The sequence below is a fragment of the Triticum urartu genome, chromosome 7A (assembly GCF_056163025.1).
Source record: "Triticum urartu cultivar PI428250 chromosome 7A, HENAU_Tu73, whole genome shotgun sequence".
Classification (NCBI taxonomy): domain Eukaryota; kingdom Viridiplantae; phylum Streptophyta; class Magnoliopsida; order Poales; family Poaceae; genus Triticum; species Triticum urartu.
Genome location: NC_141879.1, coordinates 287416057 through 287426117, shown reverse-complemented (window position 1 = coordinate 287426117; position 10061 = coordinate 287416057). Strand labels below are relative to the sequence as shown.

The 10061-nt window shown below is 51.3% G+C and overlaps 1 pseudogene; it reads left to right on the top strand.

The window, feature by feature from the left end:
• Window positions 1–1095: 1095 nt before the first annotated feature.
• Window positions 1096–2967, top strand: LOC147959330 (uncharacterized; annotated as a pseudogene).
• Window positions 2968–10061: the final 7094 nt, after the last annotated feature.

Sequence of the window (10061 nt, the reverse complement as noted above, 5' to 3'; positions counted from 1 at the left end):
TACTTGTTGCATTGACTCAATTTCATATTTTAATAGGGGTATGTCTAGGGCACATCTAGATGTGCTCTAACTATTGCACATTTAAATGAGTGAATCAAGCACAAAAAGATAAAAAAAGAAAAAAATATTTACACGAATTTTAATGTAAGATCAATGATATAGGACTTAGATGTGCAATACTTATGGCATATCTAGATGTGCTTTAGCAAAACTGATTTTTAATACGTGATTCATCTTACCTCGACGCGAAAATCCAAACCGAGCAGAGCACGAACTCGGAACTCCCAGCTCGTATCGGATTCCACTTCTCCGGCGCGCCCCGGCCGGCTCCCTCATTCGATCTACATAAGCGCACCACCCATGGCCTCTCCGGGTCTCCATCAATCCACCCAACTCCGAGCTCCTCACAATGGCGTCTGTGGCCGACTCCATGCCCGTGGAGTTTGAGCAGGGGACAGCAATGACGGCGGCCGAACTCTGCCGTTCCATGTGCGTCGAGTTTGACGACCTCGGGATGATCCTCACGGCGACGCGCGGCGGCGAGGCAGTGGCCGAGGTGGTGCTCAAGGACGACGGCGCCGGCGGAGGGGTGCTCCGCGTGCTGCCCAGCGAGAGCTTCCTGGACGGCGGGCACCGCGTGCACGTGGTGGACGTGAAGGGCGAGCGGGAGGCCTTCGTGCTGGTCGTGGAGGTCCAAGAGCATGACGGGAGCATTGCCAGCGTGCGGAAGATCTGCTGATTCGCTTATGTTGAGACGTCGGATTTCCATTAGAGCCACAGTTAGAGCAAAACAAGCCCTCCTTGTCGCACGTTCTTGCTACGTCGAACGAAAATGAAATCATGTTTTCAGTTAATTATTTTGTAGCAATCATACTTTTGTTGTTTATTATATCCTTAATTAATTATGTGTGTTGTAGCATCCTCCTGATATGTGGGAATATAAGCCGCCTCGAGAGCCGTCAGATGTTGTTACAGCCCACCCTACTATCACTACGAAGAGCCCCGCGAGAGACAAGGCCCAGGAACCAGACAAGAGGGTGAGAAGGCCCAGCGAGCGCTACCCAGCCCACAAGTGGGTGACCTAGCCTACTTATCAGGGAGAGTCACTGGAGGACGGCAGGCAGGAACCAGTTGGCATTCTTGACGGCGGCAGCTTCTTCCCCTTTCTCCCCTTCCTTTCCCTCCTTAGAACCATAGCTACTTCAGATTTGGTGTAATTCAGAGAACACTACTGTACTAGATCGACCGAAAGCGTAACATTTTGGTAATCAGAGCCTTCTCCCATCACCACCGATCGATCGACCCTGGCGGGGCGTTTTCCCTCGATCATCCAGACACGACACGGTAAGGCCACCACCATGGAAGAGCACGGCAAGGCGCTGGCCGATCTGACAGCGGTTATCGCCGCGATGACGGCGAAGATCGACGACATCCATCCAGTCGTCCTCGAGTTCCAAGGGTGGAGGCCAACGATCGAGCAATCGGTCGAGGATCTGCGAGCAGAGTTGGGCGATCTGCGCGCGCAACTGCGGGACAAGGGCAAGGCGGCGGATCCAACCGTGTCGTGGCGCGCTCCTCCGCCAACAGACTCTTCGCAAGCGCCATCACAGCACCAGGCGCCCCTGCTCCTTCGACCACCACCGATCCGACTGGGGGATCTGCCACCAATTCCGGGCCATGTGGCGGACGAGCCCTTCCATCGGGTGGGGGAGCCACTACCAGCTTCGGGTGGCGACGGCCACGGGCCAATTGGCCACGGCAGGACAACAATCCACCGGGGGAGCACACCCCGAGGGCGCCTCCGGTCACGGGTGTGCACAATTCCCAGTCTCTGCTAGGGGAGGGTTCATTCTTTGGAGATCGCAACTATCATAGATTTCCACCACCACCGCGTTTCGATTTTCCGCTGTTCGATGGGGATGGCCCCCGAGCTTGGCGTCTGAAATGCGAGGCATATTTTAGAGTGTGTACACTTAGTCCGGATACATGGGTGAGCTGCGCCGCGATGTACTTCATCGACGGGGCCTTATCTTGGTTGCAATCTACCAAGGCTCACATGATTTACACTGATTGGGGCACTTTTGCCGAAGCGGTCTGTGTGCAGTTCGGGCGTGAGGAATTTCAGTCCCTCTTGCGTCAGTTTAACTAGCTGTGATAGAGCGGATCTGTGGTTGAGTACGCCGAAAAATTTACCCAGTTCATGCATAACCTTATAGCTCACCATGAGTCTTGGGAGCCCTCATACTTTGTCATGCATTTTATCGATGGGTTGCAAAAAGAAATCCGAGCAGCTGTTGTTTTACATCGACCAAAATCTCTGGATACTGTCGTCGACCTTGCATGTTTGAAGGAAGAAGTGCTGGAGGCAATGCACCACGAGGACAAACGGGAGGAGCGGCGCTACTCAGCGCCTGCTATGTTGCGCGCGGTGCCTCGAACGGCGCTGCCCCTTCCACCGCCACCAACTACCGCGCCACCCAAGCAGCCGGTCATGTCGGAAGCGCGCAGTACAGATCGCCGTGCGGTGGAGGCGGCACACCTACCACCACCTGAGGACAAGATGGCGACGCTGCGAGCGTACCGCCGTGCGCGCGGTCTCTGCTTCACCTGCGGCGAGCGGTGGGGGCGCGAGCATCGCCGCGGACCGACAGTGCAGCTTCACGTGGTGGAAGAACTGTTGTACATGATGCGCAGCAAACCCTTTCTCAGTGGTGAAGAAGCGCCCGACGAAACCACGCCGAGCGAACAAGATGCTGACTGTTGTGTCATATCCAAGGAGGCAATGGAGGGCGCTGAATCCCCACTACCATGAGACTCCATGGGTGGGTTCAGGACCGCGAGGTGCTCATGTTGGTGGACTCTGGCTCCTCTCACAGTGTAACACCCCGGATATGATTTACCCAATATGTAATCCAACTCTTGCCGTTTCCAGCGTTAAGTTATTTTATTTTCTCGGGTTCGGATCTTTGTCTCCGTGTGTTGTTGTTGTTGTTGTTTTTGTTGTTGTTGTTGTTGTCATGCATCTCATATCATGTCATCATGTGCATTGCATTTGCATACGTGCTCATCTCATGCATTTGAGCTTTTTTCCCGTTGTCCGTTTTGCATTCCGGCGCTTCGTTCTCCTCCGGTGGTTATTTCTACCTTTCTTTCGTGTATAGGGGTTAAACATTTACGGATTGGACCGAGACTTGCCAATCGGCCTTAGTTTACTACCGGTAAACCGCCTGTCAAGTTTCGTACCATTTGGACTTCGTTTGATGCTCCAACGGTTAACCGAGGAACCGAAAAGGCCTCGTGTGTGTTGCAGCCCAACACCCCTCCAATTTGGACCAAAAACCCACCAAAACCCTCTCCATCATCTAGAGCGTTCGATCGCGATCGCGTGGCCGAAAACCGCACCTCATTTGGACTCTCCTAGCTCCTCCTATGCCTATTTAAAGACCCCCTCCAATTTCTTCTTCTTCTTCCCCCCGAAACCCTAGCCCGCTCATCTCCGCGCGCCGGACGTGTCCGCCGGCGCCGGACAACGTCCGGTTTGCACCACCGCCGCCACGTGGCGCACCCCCACTGGCCCGGTGTGACGCCCCCGATTTAATCATACACGCAAACGTGTACGATCAAGATCAAGGATTCACGGGAAGATATCACAACACAACTCTACCAATAAAATAAGTCATACAAGTATCATATTACAAGCCAGGGGCCTCGAAGGCTCGAGTACAAGAGCTCGATCATAGACGAGTCAGCGGAAGCAACAATATCTGAGTACAGACATAAGTTAAACAAGTATGCCTTAAGAAGGCTAGCACAAATAGGGATACAGACCGAAAGAGGCGCAGGCCTCCTGCCTGGGATCCTCCTAACTACTCCAGGTCATCGTCAGCGGGCAACACGTAGTAGGCACCTCCGGTGAAGTCGGAGTCGTCATCGACGGTGGCGTCTGGCTCCTGGGCTCTAACATCTGGTTGCGACAACCAGGTAGAAGGCATAGAGGGAAAGAAAGGAGAAAGCAACCGTGAGTACTCATCCAAAGTACTCGCAAGCAAGGAGCTACACTACATATGTATGCATTGGTATCAACTGGAATAAGGCTATTATATGTGGACTGGACTGCAGAAAGCCGGAATAAGAGGGGGATAGCTAGTCCTTTCGAAGTCTACGCTTCTGGCAGCCTCCGTCTTGCATCATGTAGAAGAGAGTAGACTGAAGTCCTCCAAGTATCACCGCATAGCATAATCCTAACCGATGATCCTCCCCTCGTCGCCCTATGAGAGAGCGACCACCGGTTGTATCTGGCACTTGGAAGGGTGTGTTTTATTAAGTATCCGGTTCTAGTTGTCATAAGGTCAAGGTACAACTCCAAGTCGTCCTGTTACCGAAGATCACGGCTATTCGAATAGATTAACTTCCCTGCAGGGGTGCACCACATAACCTAACACGCTCGATCCCTTTGCACACCTGCACGTTGCGAACGCGGCCGGAAGCAGACCTAGCCTAGTGGCGTTCCAGTCCAATCCGGCGCGCGCCGCTCAGTCGCTGACGTCACGAAGGCTTCGGCTGATATCACGACGTCGAGTGCCCATAACTGTCCCCGCGTAGATGGTTAGTGCGTATAGGCCAGTAGCCAGACTCAGATCAAATACCAAGATCTCGTTAAGCGTGTTAAGTATCTGCGAACGCCGACCAGGGCCAGGCCCACCTCTCTCCTAGGTGGTCTCAACCTGCCCTGTCGCTCCGCCTCAAAGTAACAGTCGGGGGCCGTCGGGAACCCAGGCCCACCTCTACCGGGATGGAGCCACCTGCCCCTTCAGCCCCCATCTCCGAACAGTATCATAAGTAATGTAACTGTGTAAAGTATATAGTATATGCCCGTGATCACCTCCCGAAGTGATCACGGCCCAGTAGTATAGCATGGTAGACGGACAAGAGTGTAGGGCCATTGATGGAACACTAGCATCCTATACTAAGCATTTAGGATTGCAGGTAAGGTATCAACAGTTGTAGCAACAATGACATGCTATGCATCAGGATAGGATTAACGGAAAGCAGTAACATGCTACACTACTCTAATGCAAGAAGTAGAGGGAAGAGTAGGCAATATCTGGTGATCAAGGGGGGGGCTTGCCTGGTTGCTCTGGCAAGAGAGAGTGGTCGTCAACACCGTAGTCGATCAGGGCAGCAGCGACGTTAGTCTCGTAGTCTACCGGAGAGAAGAGGGGGGAGAAACAGTAAATACATAGCAAGCAAGTGCATAATAGGACAACAGGCAGAGCTAGACGTGTTCTAACGCGGTATGAGGTGATACCGGTGAAGGGGGAAAACATCCGAGAAAGTATCCCCGGTGTTGCGCGTTTTCGGGCAGAGGAGCCGGAGGGGGAAAGTTGCGTGTTTGCTATCCTAGGGGTGTGTGGCGGACGAACGGGCTGCGTATCCAGATTCGTCTCGTCGTTCTGAGCAACTTTCGTGTACAAAGTTTTTCCATCCGAGCTACGGTTTATTTTATATTGATTTTCTATGGTTTAAATCATTTTTAGAATTTATTTAATTAATTTAATTCAACATTATCCAAAACAGTGTTAGCTGACGTCAACATGACGTCAGCACGACATCAGCATGACATCAGCAGTCAACAGAGGTGTTGACTGGGTCGCTGACGTGTGGGTCCCAGCTGTCATTGACTGTTTAGTTAATTAGGACTTAGCTAATCTAATTACTGTTTAATTAACTAACTAGTTAATTAGATTAATTTAAACAGGATTAATTAACATAATTAATTAATAAATTAATTAGTTATTTTAATTATTATTTTATTTATTTATTTTCTCTTCTTTTTTTTATATAAAACGTTTTAGGGGGCGGGGCCCGACTGTCATAGGCCCCTGGGGCCATAGCGGGCGCTGGGTGCACGGGTGCCGGGCAGCGGACGCACGGGCGCCAACCCGAATGAGCGCCCGCCCAGGCCAACAGGGGGGAACGGCGAGGCGTCGCCGGCCACCGCAACGGGCGGCTGCAGCCGCCGGGGAAGGAAAGGGGACCACGGTGCGGCCAGGCAGGGCGCGGGCACGCGCGTGGAGGCGCGGCCGGAGCGGTGCAGCGCGTGCGGGGAAGGAGGCCGCGGCGAGCAGCTGCAGAGGGCGCGCCGGGGGCCGGGCCGGCAGGGAAAGGCTGGCGGCTGTGGGTGCTGGGCGGGATGCGCCCGGAGCACGCGCGGGAGCGGCGAGTAGCTGCAAGGAAGTGGCAGCGGCAGGCTGCGGTGGCGAGGACGCACGGGGCCGATGGCCAGGTCCGGTGATGGGAGAGAGGGGGAGGGGAAGAGGGCTCACGAGGCCCTGTAGATGTGCAACGGTAAGCTCGGGGAGTGGCCGGAGATCCATTTCCGGCGACGAGGCGGGGCAGCGCCGGTGAGGTGGTGATAAGGAGGCATGGCGCTTGGCGATCCGGCGACGGGTGCGGCGAAGACGACGTCGAGCAGCGCCAGGCGGCGAGGCGTGGTCGTCGGGGCGCAGCGGGAGGCGTTCGGCGAGCGGCGAGGTGGCCCTAGCGAGTCGGAGCGGCAGGAACCAGTGGGGCGGCGATGAGGCAAGTCCCGATCCAGATTGGATCGGGGGGGAGCGTAGTGGGGGCGAGGGGGGGGGGTTATGGGTTAGGGTTTGACCAAGGTAGGGGATATGGGGAGTGGGGAGGGCGACCTGGGCCGGTTTGGCTAGAAGCTGGGCCAACTGTCCTAGTGGTGGGGTTCCTCTTTCTTCTTCTTTTGTTTGTTTGTTTTGTTTTCTTTTACTTTTTCTTATTTTTCTTTTCTGTTTTCTTTTAGCTTCTAATTATTTTAGTTTCTTTAAAATACCAAGTTAGCACCTAAATTAGTATCACCAAAATAGGCTACTGCCAAACCTAGTTTAGACCCAAAATAAATTAGTTTAATATATTTTTATTTTTCAAAAGCAATTAAATTATTATTTTAGCCACTGTTTTTAAATAGTTTAGGGCATTTAAACACTTTGTAAAAGGTTGGTTCCACCACCAAAACTAATTAGGGATTATTTGCCACATGATGAACATTTTAGTTTTGATATTTGAAAACTTTTATTGTTTGCTTGATTTTGACTTTGAATTTGAATCGGTTCCGAACTAACGCGGGATTAGCGACAATAATCGAAGTGACGTGGCATCATTAGTAGAGGTTACTGTAGCTTAATTATCCGGGCATCACACCCGGCCGCATCTCCCTGCCGCCGGCCCGCAAACCCGCCGCGGGCCCTCCCCGGCCCGAAGGCGCGCCGCCGCCCGAGGCCCCTCGCGCCGCTTCCTCCCAGGCTCCGGCCGCCACTCCGCTGCGCCGGCGGCCGCCACCTCGCCGAGCCGCCGCACCTCCTTCCGGCGATCGCCGTCGCCGCCACCCGGCCGCTGCGCCGCCGCAAGTCCAGCGACCGCCGTCGCCGCTCCATCCTCATCTCACCGGGATCCGGCTCCGGTGCCCGACCCCATCGACCTCCTCCTCGTCCTCGAGCTCCGGCAAGTCCCAACTTCGGCGAACGTCAACTCCGGTGATCCTCGTAAAGCGTGCCGATCTGGTTCTGGATCTGAGAGTGCCTCGGTTGACTTCTTGCCCGAAACCCTAATTATTTTACCCTTGTTCATCGTGCCATAACTTTGCATCTGTAGATCCGTTTTGGGCATATAGCATATCAAAATGTTCGTCTCAGAGAGTACATCATTTCATCTCATTGCATCATTTTCATTTGAGTTCATCTTGATACCCGAAATGCTACTGGAAGAATGCTATTTGAGATAATTGTCAGATCTGCTGCTCCAATTAGATATTTGTCATTTTTGCCATGATTAATGAGTGCATGATATGCCCCTGAGCTCTACATGTGTTTTGTTATATGTTTTGCCATCTATCCAGAGGTGCAACCCATATATTTTTGTGATGTGTGTGGTGACTAGCACCAGATTGCAAAGTGGTGCATTCGTTAATGCTGATTAAAGGGACTTAGTAATTCCACTAAGTCCTTGACCTGTTTATCTCAATATGCCATATGTTCATGTTGTTTCCTAGTGATCCGTGCCTCTTTTGAGGATGATCAATAAGGATGTTTGGTTAATCTTGTAGTGCTCTATCCATCCATGTCTTTGTTTGCAATTATGGAGCACCCTAGCTTGAGTCAATCGAGCTCTACTTTTGCTATTTCGTGAATCTGGGCAGATTGTCTACTTGTTAGCGATTTTGCCGAGGATGTTGTAGTTGATCCGTGCATGCTATGTTATTGTTCTTGCCATGTCTAGCTTGCATAATGTGTATTCTTGATGGGAGTATGCTTAGATTGTCATGACATGTTCTGTAGTGAGTGCATCGAGCTCGTTAACATGCCTACTTGATATCTGATTTGCATGCTCCAGTTTTTCACTAAGTCTGTGATCTGATTATGTTTTTGCCATGTTCACATGCTTGCAAATGTATTTTCTGATCCCTTTTGGCTCAAGGTCACTAAGGGACTTTTGTTAAGCTCTTTGAGTAGTTCCATGCCATGCTTTACTTTGTCATGTTCAGGTCCTGTAGAATATAGTTTTCTTGATCCAAAGTGTGCTACCTGATCTGAAATTCCAGACAAGTGTTAATTTCACTAAGTCTGAAATCTGTTTACCAAATGCATTTTTGCCATGCTTGTTTGAACCTGTTAATGGATGAATTGGCCGTAGCTCAGTGTTCCTATTTTGTTAAGCATCATGTATGGATCCCTGCCATGTATTTTGTTGTCATGTTTGAGTGCTGTAGCATGTTCATCTTGTTGCATTTAGATGGCTACTTGCTGTAAATCGCAGACCGGTGCCATATTTGAATTGCTTGCCATTTCCAAACCGTGACTCCAATTCCGGCGTTCTTCATATCGTTTTCAAGCGATTTCATCTCACCTTTCCAGTGGCACACTTGGATTTCCAAGTTGAGGCCAGGTTCATTCATCTCTTGTCAAATCTGGCATATGCATCACATATCGCATCCCGCATAGCATACCATGTTTGCATCATGTTGTTTGAGTTGTGCACGTAGTTGATTGCGTTCCTTTTGCTTGTTTGTCTTGTTTGGGTAGAGCCGGGAGACAAGTTCTCTAACGAGGAGCCCGTTGAGTTTGCTTTCGAGGATCCAGTCAACTCTGACAACTTTGCAGGCAAGATGATCATACCCTCGAAATCACTACTATCTTTGCTTTGCTAGATGCTCGCTCTTTTGCTATGCCTATGCTACGATGCCTACCACTTGCTTATCATGCCTCCCAAATTGCCATGTCAAACCTCTAACCCACCATGTCCTAGCAAACCGTTGAATGGCTATGTTACCGCTTTGCTCAGCCCCTCTTATAGCGTTGCTAGTTGCAGGTGAAGATTGGAGACCGTTCCTTGTTGAAACTTTATTTACTTGTTGGGATATCATTAGATTATCTGGTTATCTTAATGCATCTATATACTTGGTAAAGGGTGGAAGGCTCGGCCTCTCGCCTAGTGTTTTGTTCCACTCTTGCCGCCCTAGTTTCCGTCATATCGGTGTTATGTTCCCGGATTTTTGCGTTCCTTACGCGGTTGGGTGATAATGGGAACCCCTTGATAGTTCGCCTTGATTAAAGCTTTTCCAGCAATGCCCAACCTTGGTTTTACCATTTGCCACCTAGCCTTTTTCCCTTGGGTTTCGCGGACTCAAGGGTCATCTTTATTTTAAACCCCCGGGCGAGTGCTTCTCTAAGTGTTGGTCCAACCTAGAGCACCGTGCGGGGCCGTCCCTTGGCAACTTGGGTTACATTGGCTTCCGTATGCTTAGCTTATCCGGTGTGCCCTGAGAACGAGATATGTGCATCTCCTATCGGGATTTGTCGGCACATCGGGTGGTGTTGCTGGATTGGTTTTAACTTGTCGAAGTGTCTTGTAGAACCGGGATACCGAGTCTAATCGGAATGTCTTGGGAGAAGGTCTATTCCTTCATTGACCGTGAGAGCTTGTCATGGGCTAAGTTGGGACTCCCCTGCAGGGATTGAACTTTCGAAAGTCGTGCCCGCGGTTATGGGCAG